The sequence below is a fragment of the Dysidea avara genome, chromosome 4, assembly GCF_963678975.1.
Source record: "Dysidea avara chromosome 4, odDysAvar1.4, whole genome shotgun sequence".
NCBI lineage: Eukaryota > Metazoa > Porifera > Demospongiae > Dictyoceratida > Dysideidae > Dysidea > Dysidea avara.
The window spans coordinates 10314285-10340118 of record NC_089275.1 but is presented as its reverse complement, the minus strand read 5'-3'; the positions used below and the strand labels follow the sequence as shown (position 1 = coordinate 10340118).

The following is a 25834-nucleotide window of genomic DNA, read 5'->3' as shown; positions in this document are numbered from 1 at the left end:
TTACATGAAATGCATTGCAGCCAAAATTTGTGACCGAATTTGACAAAGCAAGGCTTCTACACATTCAATTTTCTGACTTTAACAAACTGTAACTTGACTACTCAGTAAGTTATTTACCTAAAATTTTTACACAATTCTTTCCCAGTAAATAACAGGTCAAAATTATTAACAGATTACATGCTCCTTCATCAAGTTATTGTCCTTCAAAGTCATAAAACTGGATGTGTGTGGAAGCCTTGTTTTGTCAAATTCGGTCACATTTTAACAATTACATTGATACTCTGAATCGATTAACAACATGTTTTTTTGCTGTTGTGGATCACTGTATAGTAGGGTCCACAAAGGTTTGGGTACGGCCCATGAAAAACATCACTCAAAAACCACCCTCACTTTTCCCTGATGAGGAGGAGGCAGTGTTGGTTAGGTAAAACTATATAAACCTATAATAGCCTTCAGATCAACCCGAAACGCTTTCAACAAGTTGCTATGGAATTTTAAAATAAATATATTAAACAAAATTTTATAGTGACTGAATGACTAACTGATGCCTTCAGACAAGTGTAACTCAATAATGGCTAAGGCTACTGGCTTGATTTTTTCACTATTCAAGGTTGTGCGAGATGGCTTCCCTTCATAACGGAAATCATCCATATTTTCCATAGTAGCTATTTTAATTGTAGAGGCACTTTTCAAACAGATCTTGATTCATAATGCTGTGTAACAGGCTGGACACAGCTGACAATGAAGCATAATAGATACTTCACTTTTCAGACAATTTATAGCTGGACCATTCCTTCTTTTGATGCGATATGCAATATTGGAATTGTAAATTTGAGTAGGGACCACGAAAAGGAAATGAAACAAGGGGGGTTGCTTATACCATACTGGTGTAAATTTATCCCTACTTTAGTTGTTTCAGGATAGCTTTAGCTATAACCATGACTAAAGTAGGTATAAATTTGCACTAGTGTGGTTACATGTGTAGGCAACCTCCCTTGTTTCATTGCTTTTTCTTTCTACTGTGGTCATTTAAAATTGCTAATTTTTCCATCCACTTGTGTTAATTATGGATGTTGCTACCAGTACACATTCAAGATATGGGAGTACTAGTGTTCAGCGATCAACACATATTCAGAATGGCACAGAGTTATATATAGTGCAACTTATGGAGATGGATTGCTTGAATAAAATCAATTTGTGGATGATGAAAAATCTGCTCTAGGCACCACGAACAAGCTCTGCACTACCAACCACCTTTTGAAAAATAGGTTAATACTACTTCTATTAAGCTGGGCAATGCAAAGGAGATGCTGGACCCTAAGGATTGATTTGAATGAAGATGCAGTCAATTATATTTTTATGCTAAACAATTAGGCACAGAGGCAAACTCGCTATTACAGCAAAACTTGTTTAACTCAATAATTGGAGCCAAAACACTGTTTAAAACAGCAGCACTCAAAAAAGATTGTCAACTCTCTGCTAGGTTGTTTACTGTATGGCAGTCAAGAGAATCAACTTTTAAATTAGAAATGCTTTAAAGCTTCACAAAAGTTGTCCTGTACTTTCTCCATCAATCATATGGCTTAAGCTTACCAAATCCTTGCATTAGGTAATGAGTCAAGTCTGATCTGCTGTTGGTAATATCAAGACATTTTGAAATAATTATGTGGACAACAATCTGATGCCATTTTTGGTTCCCAATTTGTTTGCAGATGTTGAGAGGCTAGACATTGTATTGGATCTTTATTCTTCAAGCAATGCGTTCATAAGGCTGGGGGAGGTTCCAGAAGATGTGTGCTAAATAACACAATTACCTATTATATACTGGTCTACCTTTTGAGTAACAATAATACTATAGAAGAGAAATATCTTTGCTACGTATATTTCTCCAAACACAAAATGCAGACATTAACCACAAAGTAATTAATTAAATAGCTCATCTTAACAGAGATCTTTCAACGAACAAAGTTAGCACTGAATTGATAGCAGAAATTGAACCTTGGAACCATGAAGTGACTGATACTACACTGTTACCAATTCCTGCTACTCATGCTACAAGACATGGTCCACTAAAATTAATATGGACACTGATGTTCTAGTTTAGTAATTGCCCCATGCCAGCAAACGATTTGGGTTTGACAGAGGAATGGGAGTTTAAAGATTTACCTTTATATATTTCTACATAAGTAAATATCAAAACTAGGTTATGAAAAGGCAAATGCTTTGTGGCTTTTCTTCCACCCATTTGACACTACATCAGCATTTGCTAGTGGGAGAAAATCTGCATGGGATATTCAAAATGTTAAATTTAACATTTGGCTTACCTTTATAGTGCTCCTAATAGTGATTGTGCTCTGAATGATGAGATGCTTGCAAAGATGTAATATGTTGTTTAAAACATCCGAAGCCAAACAATGTAATGGAGCATGCCAAACCTTTTTGTCAACTGTAGTTATAAATACTTCACCCACAAAAGAAGCATTATGCCTCAACATATAACACATGCAAAAAGGGTTGAACAGCACAGGTTGGCTCAGAAGCATTTGCATAGTCCTTGCATGGCAAGATCTTTTGAAGTTGCAACAAAACATAGGAAGCAATCCATTTTCAGACAGTTTCCATCCCCATTCTATTCAGGAAGAAACATAACTTCTTGTTAAGTAAATTCAATGCTTGTCCCCAGGTCCCCATATAGAGGTATGATATATCACTTCATAAACTGCATCCATTGTAGCAAACTATTTATGTACTGTAAATTAATGTACGTGTGTACTGACCTATCATTTTTGAAATGATACTGCCCTATCAATGGTATTTAATGGTTTATTTTTATTGTGTAATAATCCACTAAATTAAACTATATTTGGGTGATACCCATCCTACAATGATTCAGAATGCCTTACTCTACATCTCCACCAAATTCCATGCTTTTATTACAAAGTGAACGTTCCTCTTTATTTTTGAGGCTTAACCGCTGTACTACTGAAACCAAAGCGAACCAAAGTCAAACTAACTGTGAAATTGTCAACCAACACCTTCGTGCGTACTAAGCGCCTCTAAAAATATTATCTTTGCCGTTATCTAAGACATTCAGAGCCTTTTAAATAGCTTTTAGGACTTCACAACCATCTGCAAAGGCCGAAATGGCAAAAATCAACAGTGAGACACTACTAAGAGGTGATTATTTGCTTCTTCTAAAATGCATCAACTAACAAGAGAAACTGCTCTTCCCAACCACCTACTAACTTAACCTGTTTGTGCTCCTCCCTTTGCTAGCTCCTGGATCCGCTCCTGTGTACCCACTACCCAATCAAGCTTTTCTTTATAGACAGTAGAGGGTTGGAGGGAGTTACAAAACTACTTGAAGCAGTAATGTTTCAAAAGAGCATGTTAAAAGTAGATCATATGCACATCAAATACAGTTGTTTACTAATACATACATATGTTTGCCCTTTCATAGGGGCACTTACATTCTCTGGTTGATAAGCAATATCCGAGAGGATGAGACTAGGGTCAAGTCATTAAAATTAATGGTTATGTCTAAGTAGATACATGCAAAAACATTGCATGGATACATGGTCTTTTGCAGCTGACAAAATAAATTGCATATTGGCCACTTGACATTCAAACTTGTTTGTTGCAATATAAGATAATTGTTTTCTCCAACTGTTCCATCACTCATTGTAGTTTGTCATGTGTAATTAGCTGGCAACTGGGTATGTACTTCCATAACCTACCAGAAATATGCTACGTAAGAATAATATTTATAAAAAGAACAAGTTAAGATAATATGAATTTGAACAGCCAAGTAACCTAGTATTAATTTTATGCCTCCGGCATGCAGGATTGAAGAATGGATATTGATAATTACTACATATGTGAAGACAATAATGATGGTAGTGCTTAGTCTTCCCCTATAGCAAGCTTGTGAACATTTACAAAAATGCAATACTGACCATACAACTAGTAGTCCCAAGTCTGGCAAAACACTTGCTGATACCTGTAACATGCATATGGCAATAGTAGGGCGACACTGACAACCTCTAGCAGTGACACAATAATATTATTTAGATATATAAACACAAACTTCCTTATTAATGTAGAAGCATTCTTGTATGCATGACTTGGTGAACTGCGCAATTCAGAAAGTAACATCATTGCAATTACATGCCTTGGTTGTCTGAAATGGCTTTAAATACATAATAATTATTTTTTTGTGTGGTGGCTTATCAGTTATGGTGCATAACATATAACTTAATATATAAATGTTTGTATGTCTTGGCTTCTAAGGATCCTTAAGGGTGCTCTGTACAGTCCGCTTATATGGCTTCCCATGAAATTTACTTTGTTCTATAACTTACGAATGGTTTTAGCAAATGTTCTGTACTTTTTTACTGGATATAAGCTAACACTAGTACACAGTTTAGTCCAAACCCAACTGCCAAATATGCTTTAAAACTTGAGTTACAGTTTTTCCTTTATACTAGAACTAGTCCTACAGTTTACCCACAAGAGCCTTGATACTTTTATGATACACTATGCTAAACAGCACAAACCATTGTGCGTTTTTATTTTTGTCTTTTAACTTCTCAATCATTACATATTTATCTTTCGGGTTGACACTCCCAGAAATCTTTTTCTTTACTTCCATGTTATTCGTCATCTGGACTTGCTATTTCAAAATGGCAAACGCTCTTCTCTGGCAAAATTACTAAAGTAGCTTGTGTGAAAATTTCATGTCTATTGGATTAAAAATGATGGAGTAGTTCTAATTTAAGTGAGAGGGTGTAGAATGGCAAGATGCATGTGCTTGTTGCTATGGGATACCTAATTTACAGGTACTAAAATGCGTCAACATGTCACAGGCTAAGTAAGTGACCATAATATTTCTTTTAGTGCAAAACAGACTATGTCTTGGGAAGCCTTGTACAAACTGTACAGAGCACCCTTAATTGTGTCTTCACTCTAATACATCAAGTAGTATAGTCAAAATTATGTTTGTAACAGTTCACAATGCTACTAGTGTGTGCATAATATTATTATGTATACACACGTAATAATTATAATATGCATGGAGCAATTGCATTTTGCTCATAAGTCAAAATCTAGAAGTGGTTCCCTCATTTTGTTAAAGTATACTTTAGCAGGTGCATGTATATCTTCATGGTAGTGAACTTTCTCTTGATTAAATAACATAGAGAATTGTGATTTTGCTGTAACTATAACCTTCTCTATCCTGTGTCTAATCACACCACCACTAATATAAGTGATGATGTGGTATATGATAATGAAAGTGAAATGAACTGCAGCTATGGCAACCATTGTATTGGTAGACATTTCTGTGTCTTGACTGTACAACAAAATGAGAAACATCATTTGAAGATAAACTATAAACATTAACTCATTCAAGTTGTTGAATTTTACTTTAAATGGTTGTGACCATCCCTGAAATACTGCTATGATAGTAAGTAGCATAATGCTAATGGTGGGGTTGATATTCCTATCCAGTGATGATATTCCATAGAATACAATTCTTATCACAAGTTGTACACCAGACCAGTAGTAGAATTTGATCTTGTATGGTCCTTGATAAGCATCCAGTAATGGCCTAAACTTTGTGATAAATTTAAATCTTGATAAGGTTTTTGTGAACAGAAGAGTGATATTGAATGGTAGTAGAATTAAGAATAGTATAATGCACACAATGAACAATATAGTGAATTTGACTCCAAACAGAAGTACATTAGCATCAACTGACCACACCAATGACATACGTTCACTGGGTAAGTGGATAATTGTTGAGTAATAGAATAAAGCAGTGGACACTATAAGGAGTATTTTAGTGTAGGACAATAGGAAGAGTGTAGCAAGTACTGGTAGTGCTCTATGTGCAGTGAGCCTCTGTATTGTAGTGGAGTAACGACTTGTCATGATGAGTGATGTAGCAATGAAGATGAGGTAAAAGGGAAATGCTAATTGTAACCACATCTTAGCATAGTCATCCATACCATCGTAGAAACATGTTTGAATACCCAAATCAAGATTAGCTAGTGAGATAAATGTGTAGGCTGTAGTGAAATTATGTAGCTGTGGGAAGAACACTGGAGTGTTAATACTGACAATGTTAACATACAATATAAATGCATTGATAGTTCCATCAGTTACTGTGAGGTTGAGAATAAAGAGTAGTAGGACCAACACAAGACCTGCTATTGCAATGGGTACAATTAGAAACAGGTAGATATTTGAACATTGTTGACATTGAGAGGAACCAAATACAGTGCTGAGACCTTGTTGACAATGTCCACACAATATACCAGATCTGTTAAACTGACACTGTGAGTTAGGAGTGGAGAAGTTAAGATGTGATGAGTGAAGTAGACAGTAGTGGAATGGACAATGTAGTGAAAGGCTGTACTTATATGAATTGTCATGCGGTATTGGTGCTATCCAGGCATTGCTGGGATGTTGTAAAGTTTGATCATTGATATTACATTTAATATTGAACTTGTAAAGAAATGAAGGGCATTGACATACACCATTATTCTTCACAAAACCAGGTGGACATGGCAATTGTTCAATATAATAAATGTCTGTTATATCACCATCATCATGAAATCCTTTAAGATATAGTTCACACCATCCTTCTGTTGGGAATGCAATCGTGTATTTTAATGATGTACAAAAGCCATTCTTTACAGTTTTTGATAATTCAGAAGAATTAGTTACAACACAAGCTGTTGGTGGTAGCCAGTCTGTATCATTTACAACTGTGATTATTATACTATTATAAGATTCAAATCCTTCTGGTGTATTTAGGTTTTCTGGGTGAATACTTAGTGTCATTGTTTGGCCAGGATAAACAGCATCCAACAGATCTTTGTAGCAATCATGAGATGTTGCATTATAACAAAAGCACAATTTCTTCTTTCTCACTATTAATTTTGATGTTAAATTGTATATCCCGGATTGGTTCACATATTTTATATATTTACTATTCACTTTAAGTGGCATCGCAGTTTTAAATGCTGATCCTGGTAGCCATCCACAGTGTGTAATAAGCAATTGCAAGTTCTTAACAATGTGCTGTGCTAACCATTTATTACTGTCATCTAATAGTATAGAATAGTTGTGAGAGCTGTGTTGATCATCTAATGGTACATCACTTAAATATTGGAAGTAGCAAGGTGGATGTTCATTTAGCTTTGGTAGACTTGTGACTGACCAAAAACTGTTAACATTATTTTGAGTGATGTTAAATTTAGTGTATTCCTTCATAAACATAATAGCATATGTGTGGAGGGATTTGGATTTTCGGTAGGCAAAAACTGAATTTGTGTTTATGTTTGTAAATTCAATGTAATTAGAGCTTGTGACATTTGTGTATCTCAGTTCGATGATGCTGTGGGAGTTAGTTATGTTCTTAAATATTATTGGACCTATTAGATGTAGGTCAACACAGTCTAATTCAAAGAATCCTTTTATATTATTTCCCGTGCTATGTGAAAATGTTGTGTTAGTAATGGTGATTTTAGTAAATACAAACATCCATGTAAATATCAACTTTGAAAGGATTATTCCATTATAATTATGATTAAAACTGCAATTGGCAATGTGTACATCTGGACCATCTTGTATATAAATAACTCTTGTATGTGTGAAGCTTGGATTGATATAATGATTGAAAACTGAACAATTCTCAAACCATACAGCATTACCTTGCTGACTTATATAAGATTTGATGAACAATAATGATCCATCATAATTATTTAAAAAACTACATGATTTGATTACAACCATACTTTTCCAAAGGCCTGTGTTATTGTAGTAAATATGAAATATCCTATAGGTGAATTGAATTGATGAATTTATGAAGCTAACTTTCACTGTGTAAGTTTGCTGGTTGAATGTAACCATTACTTTAGTTTTAGTGCTGTTAATATCATTAATGTGATAGTGGTCTATTGTAAGACTGTGATTCTCCATATCCACTGTAGTGTCATTGTAAATAATTATTATGGCATTGTTTCTGATATAGGAGAAATGTGAGTCACCCAAAACGTTGATGCCAACTATACCATATGAGTTATGGCTCTCCTCTATCACTACATGTCTCAGTTGAACATTTGTACATCGCTTGATCAAGAGTGTAGCATTGTTATATTCATTACCCAAGCAGCTCCTAACTGTTACATTAGTTACTATCAAGTTAATAATATTAGTCATTACAATACTAACTGATGAGTTACACTGGATGACTGTGTCTGGTGTTATACCATTAGTTGAACTACCAATGAGTGAAATGTTGTGAAAATCGTGTATGACGAGATCAGTGTGAAGGTGATGCAGTCCTGGTAGGAAGAGTAGTTGAGTGTTAGAGGTGAAGTATTTGGTGGTATTGAGCAGGTAGTGTTGTAGGTTATGACAATGATGACATGTAGTGTTAGGATAGTAGTGATCATCAGGTGTTACATTGTAGACACTACCAGTTGTTGTGTGAAGTAGTGATGATAGTAGTAGCAGCAGCAGCAGTGAAAGTCTTAACATGATGACCTAAGAATTGCATATAGTCAAATTTAGGCATGAGGCTATTATGCTCCAAAAATTGAGCCATTATGCTTTTGAGCAGTGCTCAAAAAATCACCTATTATGCTTTGGAGAATTGCCCATTATTCCCAAAATTATGCCACCATAATTGGCTAATAATGCCAGTGTATTGCTGTATCAGACGATTTTCATTGATGTTTAAGCTTTAAATAATCTTGAATTCTTTAACTGGTTGCTGTATTAGAGTATTTCATGTCAACGTGACTGCTTTATTAGAATAAATAATATTCAGTGACTGCTCTATTAAAGTTTCTGACTGCTCTATTAGAGTATCTCGATCTTTTTTAACGGAATTGTGCAGTCTGCAGATTTTCCTACTGTTAAAGCTTTATAATCACCTCAAAATGCTAGCATAATTCCTGATTCCCACACATACCCATTATGCTTGAAATTATGCTGGCATAATCGCCGCATCCCTAGTCAAATTGTGTGCTAGTATTGTATTGGATAAAAAAGATAGTCACTTTACAGTACTTTACCCAAAAACCAGTCTCACCTTTGCTTCATGACAAATTAGCAATATTGGTTAGTTCAAGCCTGTCTTCAGAGTCACCAAAAGCATTTCAACGAGATACCACAAATTTTTATTTAACCAAATTTTCAACTCATGCTTTCAGCCAAGTATCACTAGGCTTGGTATATCTTTACTGTTCAACAGCACTTGATTGTGAGTCATGCCTTTTCACCTACCAATGCTGCTACGTATGATACATGTCATGTTTCATGGACTTGTGTCAGTCCTGCTTTGAGTTTTTCTCCAGCAAGTGTTGATTTGTGAGTAGAGCAATCATGACTTCTTATGACAAATTGTCTGTAATTTGTATGGTGAGTGGATTGATTGCAGAGGTGTTTTCATACTGTCTTTTTTTTTGCACCATTGTGTATGATCGGTGGGTAAAATGGCCATGTTGCTTTCAGCAACTTATAGTTGGAGCACATGCATATGCATGTTCACTCTTGCTGGTGTTATTGCTTCGGTTCTCCAGTTTTATGAAAAAGTAAACAAGCAAGTGTAAGAAATTTTACATTTCTGACTGGATTTTAGAAAATCAGCCTTAATGTCACATTTTACAACTCAAATATTTATGATCAAAATGAGGCTTTACGATGATTACGATCATCAGCCAGTAACTTGAATTACAACTGCAAATTCTAATTCTATGAAATATTTAAATACCTGCACAATAGCTTTAATGGTGACACAGCAATATGTAGATTTCTATGTATTTTACATGTGACATTAAGACTGATTTTCTGAAATCCAGTCGGTTAAGTAGGAGACCATAGAAATAAACAAGGAGGTTTCCTACACCTGCTTTGACACTTGCAGCTATAATAGTGAACATTTGTTTCCCACTCCAGCCCTGGCTATCCTGTCAACAGGCTTTATATGGCTGGAATAGGAATAAGATGTGCAATAACATAATTATTTTAACTGTAGATTTTAGGGAAGGTGTTGTTGACCTTCTTATTGCATGGCTGTTGATGCCATGGATTTCTAGTCTATGATCTCTATTCAAATGTAAAAAAAAAAAATTATGTGCACACTTATGTGGCTACAGCATAAATTTTTGTGTATGAGTCTTGCTTTAAAAAATAGAACAATAAAGTATTTAAATATACTAAGTATCACACATACATAATACAGATTTGCACATACACTACAATTATATTCACAGTTATCACATACAAGTATTGCAAACTTTAGCAAAACTGTTTCCCAGCAGATATACAGAGCAATCGTGTATCTCTGTGTATCTTGAATCAACTGCTGTATTTTCTGGTGGTGTTGTTTTCAGCTATACATGCATATATAGCTATGTACGTATTTACCAACTGAATGGAGACAGAATAGCAGCATAAACAGTTTTGACATTTATTTGTAGTTTCATTTTTGTTGTAGTTCACCAAAAGTGTATTCAAAAGTTTTCATGTTGTGCTTATGTTTAATTTAGTGCAATAGTATTCATTTATTCCAGGATGTTTTTTACTATCTGAAGAACAGCAAACTTATGAATAAGCAACTTACAGCTATACGTACATTATAATATTATTCTTATTCAAATAAGTTGAACAGTTTTGACATTTATTTGTGGTTTCATTTTTGTTGTAGTTTACCAAGAGTATTCAAAAGTTTCCATGTTGTGCTTATGTTTAATTTAGTGCAATAGTATTCATTTATTCCAGGATGTTTTTTACTATCTGAAGAACAGCAAACTTATGAATAAGCAACTTACAGCTATACGTACATTATAATATTATTCTTATTCAAATAAGTTGCAAGGCATTTTTCCTTTACATGCATACAGTATAACTCATGGACAATATTTCCTTGAAAAGTTAAAGGTGACCCAGCAAGATCAGTTTGGAAATACTGCATTGCATCTGGCTTGTATCAAGGTAAATCTTGTACAAAAGTTAAATGCACTAACATTAAATAATTGCATTGTGTGTGTGTCATTTTAATATATTATTAGTACATACTTCCTGTATGTTTGTATGTACTGTATGTGATTGTTTAATGTATCAATTACAGGGTCATGAAAACTGTGGGCTGACTATCCTAGAGAAATGTGATGAAAAAATGTCCATTGCAATCAAGACAAAAAAATGTTAGTTTTATTATTGTCAACCTATGAATAGATATGTAGCAAGTAGAGGAGGTTGAGAAGCACTCTAAGCACCACCTAATGATATTGTCCTTATTTGCATTGTTTTATGATTCACATAACCCTCAGTGGTCATAATACAAAACTGAAAAACGATAGGGTTAGTTAGATATTCAGATTGTATACTTCATATTGAGATCACCTTTATAAATGAATTTTGCGTAATTTGTATGTGTCCAACCTCCTCTGGTAATTCAACATGTAGCAAGTAATTATAGATAAGTATTTCATTTTTTTTTGTAAAATTATATACTTGAACAATATGCCAAATAACTATCATAGGCCTCTTCATGTGGCAGCCAGGAGTGGTAGTGTGCAGGTTGTGCAGAATCTAGTGACAAGAGGAACTGATTTGTTTCAGTGGATAATGAAGGTAATAACGTTGTTTTTCAGTCCATGTGATATTAGGTTCGTACAGTATGTTACAATAATGCATGCCTCTCAATAGTTAGAACCTTTTTATAACAAGGGTGATTTTATCCCTGCTATGAAACAATGAAAAACATTGTGCAATTTATGTAAGGAAAGGTATACATGAGAGTAGTTTGAATTACAATATGTGAGTACTGGTGTAGCAATGCTCCATACAGTGCAGGTATTGCAAACTACAAAAGTAAAGTTACTTTGTGCCTTTCAAAAGATGCATACTGTGGTTACTGACACCAACTGTTAGTGCATGTCTTAGCCAACCTTTGGTGGGATGAGCAAGAAACTGACATAAAGTTTAAGTAGTAACAGTGAAGACATCAGTTGCAATGAAAGACTTTATTATTATGCTATGAAGTCAGTTATCATTCTGGTTTGAACTAGATTCAGCTTTGTTTTTTTCTTTACCGGTGCTCCTTCTATAGCTATTTTCTTGAAACAAAGGAGGACTCTAGCTGGCAGTTAGTTTTGTAGTTACTGCATATGTTCCCATGGTCTGGGTGGCTATAGTCAGGGATTGGGTTGGTTTAATTTTCATTTATATCTACAAGTTTTGTCTAAGGTTGTTGTTTTTTTTTGGTCAAACAATGTCTCTGGTAAACACAATTAATGTAATAGCTTTAATGTATGCTTGTATACATTGAATGAATAAATATTCGACTATAGATGCACTGTATAACACTACCAATGTAACACTGTAAGGTGGTTTTATTATGCATGTAATGTGTATCATCATCATCATTAGGTTATATGCCAATTTTGTGCTGTGCTCCAAATATAAAGATTGCTGAGTGTCTAGACTGCATCTTGCAAGCTATGCTGAATGCTAAGAAAGAAAATGACTAGCTATTAAGCACAGGAGTGTGAATGTTGAATTGTACACATTTTGTAGTATATTATTAGGTACTTTGTAGAGAGGTTTATGCAGTATTGTACTATATTGTACAAATTTTGTGTTGTGTGAAAAGTTTAAAATGTTATAACAGTAATGACATGGTACCAAGGGCTTGCATGATTGGTTTGTCAGATCATCACAGTTGTATGTACCCAGTCAAGCTTTTATTTATAGACAGTAGAGGCTTGGAGGGTGTTACAAAACTAATTAAAGCAGTAACATTTCAAAACAGAATGTTAAAAGTAAATCATGTGCAGATTACATAATTATAGTTGTTTACTAATACACGCATGTGTGCCCTTTCATAGGGGCGCTTATATTCTCTGGTTGATAAGCAATATCAGAGAGGATATAGAGACTAGGGTCAGGTCATCTAAATGATTTATGTCTAAGTACGTACATGCAAAAACAGTGCATGCCATTTTTGCAACTGTCAAAAAAAATTGCAAATTGGCCACTTGACATCCGAACTGTTTATATTTGTTGCAATATAAGATAATTGTTTTCTCCAACTGTTCCACTACTGTAGTAACATTGTAGTTTGTTTCAGGCTAAATTTCAATAGTGACCGGGAATGCCTGCAGTTTTTGTCATAAAAGTAATTTGCTGGCAACTGGTTAAGTATTTCCATACCCTGCCAGAAAGATGCTACATGTAATAGTTATACCAAGGGCACGAGTGCTTTGCCTAATATACACGCACAAGCACAAGGGCCGTAGGCCCGAGGGCGAGTGAGTATATGCAGGCAAAGCACGAGTGCCCATGGTATAACTAATATGTTCTACTTTAGCATGTAGACCCACCTAATATAACAGTTAGGAGCTGCTTGGGTAATAAATATAACAATGCTACAGTCTTGATCAAGCAATGTACAAATGTTCAACTGAGACATGTAGTGATAGAGGAGAGCCATAACTCATATGGTATAGTTTGCATCAACATTTTGGGTGATTCACATTTCTCCTACATCACAAACAATGCCATAAGTATATGTTAAAACATAGCCGCAAGTGCTACGAGGAGCGCGGCCAAGTACTTTATTTTTCATATAGCACGAGCAAGGCTATGCTTTAAATGATTTATGGAACTTTCTACTCGTGTAGCTTCACCATACACTAGAACTCGTAATTAACACACATTGCATGAACTATTAGCAGCCTGAACACACACAAACCAGTTTAACAAAGTAACTCATGCGTAGTTCACCAACCATTTGTTAGAAATAATGTTTCTAGTGCTTGTGATATCAATTTAAAGTTAATTTTGTGACCACAGTGTCTTGCTTTAGGCCATATTGTAGTCATATTTCAGCAACTGCAGGTATTATTCACAAATGCTCTTATCAGTCCCTCACAAGTGATGTTCTTCAAATCTTAGAATTGTTAGTAAGTTCTCATGGTTCTTCATTGGTCTGATTTTTGGTTCACAGTTTTCACTAATTGGCATGGGGACAACTCCTGTTTCCATAACAACATTTGAATTCCACGTCAATTAATGAGAAGTTAAGAATGCATAAATTATATATTTGATAGCAATGCTGCTGCTGCTGCTGCTGCTGCTGCTGCTGCTGCTGCTGCTGCTGCTGCTGCTGCTGCTGCTGCTGCTGCTGCTGCTGCTGCTGCTGCTGCTGCTGCTGCTGCTGCTGCTGCTGCTGCTGCTGCTGCTGCTGCTGCTGCTGCTGCTGCTGCTGCTGCTGCTGCTGCTGCTGCTGCTGCTGCTGCTGCTGCTGCTGCCACTGCTGCTGATGCTACTATTATCACTACCTCATATTACAACTGGTAGTGTCTACAATGTGACACATGATGATCACTACTATCCTAACACTACATGTCATCATTGTCATAACCTACAACACTACCTGTTCAATACCTTCACCTCTAACACTCAACTACTCTTCCTACCAGGACTCGGTGGCGGATACAGGGGGGTTGTAATGGTTTCAGCAGAAACCCCCTCTGGAAATAGCGCACCCCTAATTTATTTATGACTCATCATGTGGGTGATAAAATCACCAAGAGTTACACATAGTGTATTATATTAGGACTTCTACTGGAAAACCTCCATGCTGCAAGTTGTGACCTTTCCTTTTTCTTTTTTTTTTTGCTCTTCGACCTTCAGCTAGGCTGAAATTGAGTCAAACTTGAAACCCCCTCTAAAAGTTTCTAGATCCGTCACTGGGACTACATCACCTTCACACTGATTTCATCACAAAAACTGTCACTCATTGGTAGTACAACTGATGGTACGTCCACAACACCAGACACAGTCATCCAGTGTAACTCATCAGTTGGTATTGTAGTGACTAATATTACTAACTTGATAGTATCTAATATAACAGTTAGGAGCTGCTTGGGTAATGAATATAAGAATGCTACAGTCTTGATCAAACAATGTACAAATGTTCAACTGAGATGGATTTCATTTCTGATACGATGGATTTACGATGGATTTCATTGGTCCTCTTCCTAGAAGCCGTAATGGGAACCGATTTTGACAATCTGTGACTATGCAACATGGCACCCTGAAACAATCCCTTTACCCAGTACAGAAGCTCCTAGAGTTGCAAAAGAATTGTTGATTTTATTCTCCAGAATGGGAATCACTGATGAAATCTTGACGGATCAAGGGACAAACTTTATGTCTGCACTACTTTCTGAGTTTTACCAGTTACTGCAGGTAAAACGTATTAGGACCACTCATTATCATCCGCAGACCAATGGACTGGTGGAAAGATTCAATGGCACTCAAAAGATGATGTTGAAGAAATTTGTTAACAAGCAGCATAAGGAATGGGATGAATACCTACCTTACTTGCTATTTGCTTACCGGAAGGTATCACAAGAGTCCACAGGTTTCTCTCCGTTTGAATTACTTTATGGTCATAGAGTGCGAGGGCCATTAGGTGTAATCCGAGAATCCTGGACAGGGGAGAGTGAATCTGAGATCCCAATGGAAACCTATGTGCTGGAGATGCAACAAAGGCTTAAAGCTATGGCAACCCTTACTAGCAATAATTTACAGAAAGGCAGAAGATGTATTATGATAGCAGTACTAGACCCAGGATGTTTAAGTCAGGTGATCAAGTGTTAGATCTACTACCATGTCCTCAAAATGATTGAAAGTCCAATGGGTTGGGCCATATAAAGTCTTGAGAAAAATCAATGAGGTGGATTACGAGATTGAAATGACAGACAGGCAGAAGACAAAAAGAGTTTACCATATTAATATACTAACTTGCTTCCCAAATCCACCGTGTTAGGTGTGGCTCTGGAATATGATGATGATGATGAATTTACTGAAAGCACAGCAGCTGATGATGACATGTTTCCCTTAGAAAGCATTGACCAAGACCTGAATGTAGCTGTCCATGAACTTCCAAGTGAAATACAAGAGGTAGTGTTTAAGTTTCCAGAAGTGTTTACTGCTGTGCCTGGAAGAAATTCTGCTGCTCTACATGTTGTGCACACAGGCAAATTGAATGCAGCTCCAATCAGACAGTCTGCTTACTGGGTACCATACTCAAAGAGGGAGGCATTGAAAACTGAGCTTGATGAAATGTTGAAAGCTAAGATTGTGAGACCTTCTACAAGTCCATGGGCTTTTCCAATTTTGATGGTCCCAAAAAAGGATGGAAGCATTCAGTTTTGCATAGATTTTAGAAAGATAAACACGATTGCTAAGTTTGACGCTCACCCCATGCCTAGAGCTGAAGAGATTTTCGAGTCCATAGGTCAAGCAAGGTTTATTTCAACATTGGATTTAGCAAAGGGTTATTGGCAAATTCCCATGGAGGATAGTTTTAAGGGAAAGACTGCATTTGTTACACCATTTGGTCTCTATCATTTCGAAGTAATGCTATTTGGTTTTGCACGATGCGCTACTCAACTTTTCAATGAACTGTAATCATGTACTAAGAGGTTGTGAGCAGTTTGCAGGTGCTTATATTGATGATGTGATTACATTCAGTTCAACATGGAAAGATCACCTGAACCGTTTGAAAGAAGTGTTGAAAAGATTTCAAGAAGCTGGACTAACTGTAAAACCTAGCATACATATGCCAGTTTGGACAATCCAAAATAAACTATCTTGGTCATGTTATAGGACAGGGTCAAATCCAGCCAGATCCACTTAAGCTGCAAGTGATTAAAGAGTACCCTGTTCCTTCCACAAAGAAAGATGTGAGAGCTTTCCTAGGACTGACAGGCTATTACAGATGATTCATCCCAAATTTTGCCAGTATTGCTGCCCGATTACCGATATGACCAAGAAAGGTCAACCAGAAGTGGTTCAGTGGAATGGTATATGTCAGCAAGCATTTGAGAGCCTTCAAAATCATTTTACAGGAACTCTAGCTGATCCTGAGAAACCATTCATTTTACAAACTGAATCTTCCGATCAAGGTCTTGGAACTGTTTTGAGTCAAGCTGATGATGGTGGCATTGAACATCTGGTAGCTTATGTGAACAGAAAATTGCTTCCTTGGGAACAAAAATATTCCACCATAGAAAATGAAAGTCTGACAATTGTATGTGCTTTAAAGATATTTCACACTTATCTTTATGGCATCAAGTTTACTATTAAAACTGATCACTCCAGCCGCTAGCTTGGCTATACATCATATGAAAAATGGCAATGCAAGGTTGACAACATGGGCTCTTACAATACAACCATAAATGTTTGAAGTTCAACATATTTCTGGGAAGCAGAATGGAAATGCTGATGGACTCTTCAGAGGTATAATTGACAACAGAGTAAGACTTATATTGCAGAGCAAGTGCAGTCAGCCATCTTAAGGAGGGAGGAATGTGATAACTTTAATTGGACTAATTAATTGTTTTTGTAATTATACTTAATTATAGTTTCAACATTGGTTTGATGTATACTACACCCTCTACTAGTATACACAAAAACACTGCACCTAGGCTAGGATAACCACCAAACATATACAGTTATACACTGAGCCTTACTTTTGTAACCATATTAAGTCACATTTTTACCAAAAGGCCACTCATAGTCATGTTGTTGTACCCATTCTGTTGTATATAAAAGAGAGTGTGCCAGGTTGTAGAGCAGTTGGCTCTCACTGTGCAGCAAGAAAGCCTTTAGAGAACTATAAGATCAATTCACCTATGTAGACGCTCAACTTCTCTACACATTGTTTCCTTTGATGCTGATTCACCAGTTTTGCAAAAAGTAAACAAGCAAGTGTAAAGAAATTTACATTTAAGTAGGGGATCATAAAAATAAAAGCCATATGCATGAAGCAAAGAGGCTGCCTATACCTGCATTGACACTTGCAGCTATACTAGTGGACTTTTATTTCCCATTTCAGCCATGGCTATCATGTTAACAGGCTTTAATTATATGGCTGGAATAAGACGTGCAATAGCATACATAGCTGCAGGCGTCAAGGAAGATGTTGGCAACTTTCTTGTTGCATGGCTGTTTGTTGCATGTCATGGATTTCTGTCCATTTTATGCAGTCTATGATTCCTACTGAAATGTAAAATTTTAATTTTTCCCTTATACTTTGTACACTATGTGTGTGCCTATATATGTAACTACAATATGAATTGTTGTACATGTATATTATGGCTTTTGCTTTACAAAAAAACACTGTACAATCTATATGCAAATACAGTATACATATTATACAGACATGTATATATAGTAAACCAAAATTGTTTCCCAGTAGATTTAACACTTCTGTATATATCTCTTTGTGTATCTTGAGTAAACCACGGTATAATTATTTCTGGGGGTGTTGTTTAACTTGTTTTTAATTTTACGTATATAACTACATACATAATACCTACTGAACGCAGACAGAATAGTGTAAATAGTTTCAACATTTATTTGTGCTTTCATTTTTGTTGCAGTTACCAAAGGAGTATTCAAACATTTCCATGTTATGCCCATGTTTCATTTAATGCAATAGTATTCAGTTACTCTAGTACACACAGGGGATGATTTCACTATCTGAGGAACAACAAAATTGTTACCGGATCTGCAAAAAGGGGTCTTATAGCCTCTTCAAATTTCCGTGTTTGATAAATCGATCATGTGTTTAACCCATTGCCTTATAATTACATCCAGGAATATGACATAGTGCTATGTTAGGAGTGTACAGTGACCAAATTTCAGGCTGGTACCATGCACACTAGTCAAGTTATGGATTGCTAAGTACATGCAATCGGAACCCCATTTTGCAGATCTGGTCACAATTATAAATAAAGTATTAAAAGTGCTTGCTTTTTGTCAGCCCCCTCTGGGAAATACAGTACCAAGACACAACATAGGGGTGCATACTTAATTGTTATATGTAGTTAATAAAAAAACATTACAAAGCATGATACCCCTAAGTTTGGCAACGATAAGCTTTGCTTTAACAATAATTAGCGTCAAAATGCTTTAACAAGCAATCAAATTAACAATTGTTAAGCTTCTTTAAAACAGTCATCCATCAGTTATGCGACTGATTAGAACATCTTGATCTTTAAATTTCAAATTAGTTATGTGTTTGCTAGTAATTTCATTTGCAGTTGCATAAACTGATTTTCTCTAATTGGAAGTTTTCAAAATGATTTTAATGTTCATAATTGAAATTTTGCATTATAGTACACTGTGAAAAGCAGTAATGTTGAGTATATGCAGGACAATTGAAATCTGTACCCATTAACCTGATCTGATTAAAGTGGTGCTTGTAATAGTAAGCAACATCAGCCCTCTATCAGAAATGAAATGTTCTGTGCAAATAGTGATACTTTAACAAGGTGTGTATCTGACCCATCCCTTACATAAATAAAGTTTATTGGACAATGACATTGTTTTGTACAATGCTCCCTTGATTATCTGACACCCTTGGGACTAAAGAATGTCCAAAAGTTCAGCCCATTTATTTATATAGAGCCCTGTTAAAAATACTCTAATAGAACATTCATCCATAGACAAATTACTCTAATAGAGCAGTCATTCAACTGTTTGGATAAACAAGTGTTAAGATAATTGAGGGAGTACTGTACGTGCTATTAGAGAATTTACTATCCTCAATCTTCACCACATCACTACTTAATATGTTTTTATGGTTTCCCTGTGGTGTCAGTGTGAATGGTTCTGACAGTACGTACAAACTTTACTAAGAAAGCAACAACTCCTGTGTCTCAATTTTTTTAAATATACAGCTGCTGTAATTATTTCATTAACTAATGTGTGTAATAAATATAATTCATTATGTGTATACCCTTTTTAAATCAATAGAGTAAATGCAGTGGTCTTAGTATTTTTGTCTTGTTTATGCTCTTTTATTATGGAAGTTTTTGTCCATACAAACTCCTTATCCTCCTTTCATAGGAATACTGCTTATCTAATTTGTCTCGTATTGTACACTTTTCTTGCAAGATGCAACATATGTCAATTTTTTTGGGCCAAAAGAAGTGCTGATCATTACAGACTAATGGCCTACAAATTTCTGCATGCTGTTTGTCATCCAAAACATAGCTAACTTGCTGTATATGGTTAAAGTAATATAATTCAAACATGAATGGTCTATTGTTATTATGAAATCAAGTAAACAAATATTGTATAGATGAACATTGTTTTCAGTTACATAATGTTTGTACACAACTTCAAAAACACTTCACTAATAAAAATAAGACACACAATCACACATACAGTTTTCACTTAATAATGTACACATGTATGTAGATAAAGCATACAGATAAAGCCTATGGACGACAATAGTAATTTATGATATGCAAACTTATTGAAGGTATGATGTATGTAATTACACAACACAGATTATATTTACTGTACAGTGTATGGTATACGGTTAAAACTGTTGTTCTACAGTGGAATCTATAATAAGAGCTACTTTTGACTGCTCCAGTCAAAATAGCTATTTAGTTGTACATATTTGCTTGTGCTGTAAATCCTTTATAAATAAAGTAAGAATCCTGTGCATTCTTTGTACTATGGACTGAATTAAAAAACATGAACAATCTAAATCTTCATGCAGCTAGACATGTACTCTTTGAGTTGGTATACACATGTAGTAGTTGACACAGTGTTGCAACATCATGCTCTGCTAAAGGTCGTGTTGCATGCCAAAAATTCAAAAGTATACTTAGTTACCTCACAAAAACATTATAGTTTGATTTAAACTATACCATCACTTGTTGTATGGAGCTCAATTTGATGTTCAAAGAAACCACAAATAAGTATAGTGTCCAAAAGAACATTGCTATTACAATCCAGCTGACTTACAATTAAATCAATTCTCTATAGAGTACAGAAGCTATATAGTTTAATTAATGTTTCATGGAGATATAATTTCCGGTTCTCCATGTATAATGTTAGCTATGTAACTAGTAGCGTACAAAATCTTTCAAGTGATCAATATCACAGGTTCACCCTATCATCTCTTCACCTGGAATCAGTCCATAGTGAACATGATGTTGATGCTACTGCTGCTATCATCACTACTTCACATTACAACTGGTAGTGTCTACAGTGTGACACCTGATGATCACTACTATCCTAACACTACATGTCATCATTGTCATAACCTACAACACTACCTGCTCAACACCACCAAATACTTCACCTCTAACACTCAATTGCTCTTCCTACCAGGACTACATCACCTTCACACTGATCTCATCATACAAAATGTTCACAACATTTCACTCATTGGTAGCACTACTAATGGTACAACACCAGACACAGTCATCCAGTGTAACTCATCAGTTGGTATTGTAATGACTAATGTTACTAACTTGATAATAACTAATATAACAGTTAGGAGCTGCTTGGGTAATGAATATAACAATGCTACAGTCTTGATCAAGCAATGTACACATGTTCAACTGAGACATGTAGTGATAGAGGAGAGCCATAACTCATATGGTATAGTTGGCATCAACATTTTGGGTGACTCACATTTCTCCTATATCACAAACAATGCTATAATAATCATTTACAATGATACTACAGTGGATATGGAGAATCACAGTCTTACAATGGACCACTATCAAGTCAATGATGTTGATAAACTATTTCAACAAAAGATAAACTTTAAACTCCATCAGCTAACCTACAGAGTAAGAATGCATTTACTTAATTCAATATTTCATTGGCTCAAAAATGATAGTGCACTTTTCATCAGTTTTAATAATTTGGGTATCAGTGACAATGTTTTGTTGGTCAACAATTGTCAGTTTGCTAATAGTGAAAATGCCTCTGTCAGGATTAGTTTGATTAATGCACATCACCACAATTGGCAGCAAATTAATTATGTGTGGTTTCAAAATTGTGAGTTTTTCAATAATCAGATTCTCCATGAAACAGAACTTGGAATTATTCACATCGTTTATGGTCCAAACGTTCACATAAACCATTGCAAGTTTTACCACAACTATCAATGCTCAGTAGTTACCAAAGTAGCAGTATTTACATTAATGAAGTTCAAAGTCACCATTTCCAACACAACGTTTACATCTTCTTTTACAAATGAAATAAATGGGCTCTTGCACATGCAAATAACAGAGTTGCAATTACAAGGTGCAGTAGTGTTTTACAACATCAGTACAAAAAATGCCTTGATCAGATTAAAAAATAGTGAAATAACATGTTCAAAATACATAGAGTTTGTAAACGTTACTGGAAGAACTATTCTTGAACACACACATGGCATATCTAATTACAAATTTATTTATATTTTTGTAAAGGAAGGTACTACAATTAATGTTACCAATAGTAAATATCTAACATTTGCATCTAAAGGAAAAAGTTTGCTTGTATATGGACAACGTTCATACAATTATCCTCCTTGTTATTTTCAATATTTAAATTATGCTAAAGTCAGTCATGGAGACTTCTCCATAATATTTGCCAACAATTATGAAAATTTAACACTGTTAGCATATAAGGATCTTCCTCTTGTTCACTGCAGTTGGTTACCACAGTCAGCATTCAATACTACAATGCCACTGGAGGTGAACAAGAAATACATAAAGTATATTAACAAATCAGGTACATTTGATATGTTACCACAACATATTCGAGCAAAGACATTGTGTTATTGTATTGACAATAACCATTATGATTGTAATAAGGAGTTGCTTGATCCTATATATCCTGGCCAAACAATGATGTTAAACATTTACACTAATGTTGCAAGCTTTAGGGATATAGATACAATAATCACAGTACTAAATAATATTAACTGGTTGTCGTCTACTGCTTGTGTTATCACCAATTCTTCTAAAATGGTACAAATCAGCAAATTCCATAAATGCACTACTATAAAATATACCATTGCATTTCCTAATCAACGGTCATGGTGCGAATTATTTTTGAGAGGATTACGTGATGGGACTGATAGAATAGATGTATATTATGTCACAGAAAAACCTTGTCCAGCTGGTTTCATTAAGATCAAGGGTGTATGCCAGTGTTATCCATTCCTTGCTTATTTGGATATTAAATGTAACATTAATGATCAGACTATATTACGTCCAGCAAATGCTTGGATTTCACCAATACTTGTAAATAAAAGCACTTCATATTCATTTGAACTGTCACTACATTGTCCATTCCACTATTGCCTACCTCACTCATCACATCTTGACTTCTCTACTCCTAACTCACAGTGTAAGTTTAGCAGATCTGGTGTATTGTGTGGGCATTGTCAACAAGGTCTCATTTCTGTATTTGGATTTTCTCACTGTCTACAATGTTCAAATTTCTACTTGTTTTTGACTCTCCCCATGGCAATAGCAGGCCTCTTGTTGGTGTTGCTACTGTTTATTCTTAACCTCACTGTAACTGATGGGACTATTAATGCATTTATATTATATGTTAATATTCTAGTATTAATACTCCAGTGTTCTTTCCTAAGCATAATAAAATCACACCAGCTTACACATTCATCTCACTAGCTAATCTTGATTTGGGTATTGAAACATGTTTCTACAATGGTATGGATGACTATGCTAAGATGTGGTTACAATTAGCATTTCCCTTCTACCTCATTTTCATTGCTACATCATTCATCATAACAAGTCGTTACTCCACTACAATACAGAGGCTTACTGCGCGTAGAGCGCTACCAGTACTTGCTACATTGTTCTTATTCTCTTACAATAAAATACTGCTAGTGGTATCCAGTGTCTTGTTCTCTTACTCCAAAATAATTCACCTACCCAGTGGACACAATACGATTGTGTGGTCAATTGATGCTAATGTACCTCTCTTTAGTGTTCAATTCGGTGCTTTGTTCTTAGTCTGCCTTGTACTTTTCTTTATTCTGCTTCCATTCAATATTATCTTGCTGTTCACAAAAACACTATTAAGATTTAGTTTCATAAACAGGTTTAGGCCACTACTGGATGCTTATCAAGGACCATACAAGATCAAGTACTATTATTGGACTGGTGTGCAGCTTGCAGTAAGAGTCATGTTCTATGGAATATCATCACTGGATAGGAATATCAACCTCATGATTGGCACTCTACTTCTTACCATCATAATAGGTTTTGAAGGTGTTTTACAACCATTTAAATCAAAATTCAAAAACTACCAAGAATTGATTTTTATTTTAACCTTCAGTCATTGTTTGTTGTTTTACTGTACAAAGAGAATGGAATGTACTTTGTCAATGTAATGGTTGCCTTGGCTGCAGTTCATTTGTTCATTATTGTTGCACATAATTTCTGCTATTATGTGTATGGAGGAGCAATAAGGAAGCAGATAGTATCAATTATCGCCATATTAGCAGGACATTTCATCAGTTTGCTCAATAGACTACAAATAGGTCAGAAACCAGATATAGAGCTTCAAGAAAAACCACTCCATGCCATACCAGAAGTTACTTTCAATTACTGTGAATATCGAGAGCCTTTAGTTGGAGTGGACAAATAACATTAATGGTATACATGTATGTATACTGCATAATTTCCCTTGTAGCATTAGCTGTGCATGTATTTATTTAAGTATTTGTTAAGTAATCAGTAATATAGTGTGCATTATATACTTGTATGAGTTACCTGTACTTGTAACTGATCTATACAAACTTAATATACACTTACTTTGCTTCAAGGAACGAAATGCAGAACTGTAATTAAGGGCCATAAAGCAGTAAACATGCACTAATGATTATGCCACCATGATTTGGGACATAATAAACCTGCAAAGCCAAATACATTTTCTTGTCAGTGTTTGCCTTTCTAGATGATGTTTTAGTACCATTGGTGACTAAATGCAACTATTTGGAAACTTCAAGTTAATGACTAGAGCAGACTTACAGGCTTTTGTAATCATGTAGGGTAAACCCTGCCTGTCAGAATTGCTATATAGTGTGAATATTAGTGAATCAATGTTTTATCTATTGTCAAACAAGTACTAATATAGATGGTTACACTAGCTAGCTATAAATCACTAGCTAGCTATAAATCACTAGCTAGCTATAAATCACTAGCTATATGGTACATAACTACAACCATGATAATATGCTCAAATACCCTAATAGAGCAGTCAGAGTGCTTTTAAAAGCATTTTCTATTGAACGTAGTAAAAACATTTTTTTGCCTATAATCGAACCACTGACCTCTTACTGTAAGAGTCAGTATCTTTTCATTGTCCAAAGTGTTTCATAGCATTTAGCTACCTAAATGCTGTATAGTTATCATTAACACCTGTATCTAGTGAATAGCACTAAGATCTTTGCAAAGTTGCTCTTTGTTTTAAAACACTTTGTCAATGCAGCTTTTAATTGACTGCAAGTAGCAAAATTACTTAATGTGATCTATTATGTAAATTAGTGCATATGACTGGTGAATTTTAAGACATACCTATAGTTACAACTTAATAAGAAGACACGCACACCATGTAGACTCCTTGCTGCCGGAGATTCTATCAGTTCCCCCTCATATCAACTACATCTTCTGCCACTGTGGATGCATTACTATTGTGCTAACATTTCACCCTTAATATACTCTGTGCATATAAAGAAAATAATTACATATGAGACAGTGTAAAGAAAACTAATCTACTCCAATCAATGGTTCCTGATACTCACAATAGTTGAAAGTGACTTCCGGTATATTTAGGAGTGAAATTTCTTGAAGTTGTGCCTGTTGAACTTTTTGTCTGTTAGGCAAATTGCTGAACCATCCTGAAGCATACGACAACAACTTGTTTCTGATTGATCTCCCACACACATAATAAATGCTATGATATG

General features: G+C 35.2%; 1 long non-coding RNA gene across 1 annotated transcript; it reads left to right on the top strand.

The window, feature by feature from the left end:
• Window positions 1-10738: 10738 nt before the first annotated feature.
• LOC136254275 (uncharacterized) lies at window positions 10739-12684 on the top strand. The gene is made up of 4 exons (XR_010700413.1): window positions 10739-11007; window positions 11144-11219; window positions 11559-11649; window positions 12448-12684. It is a non-coding gene; the product is annotated as an uncharacterized lncRNA (long non-coding RNA).
• Window positions 12685-25834: the final 13150 nt, after the last annotated feature.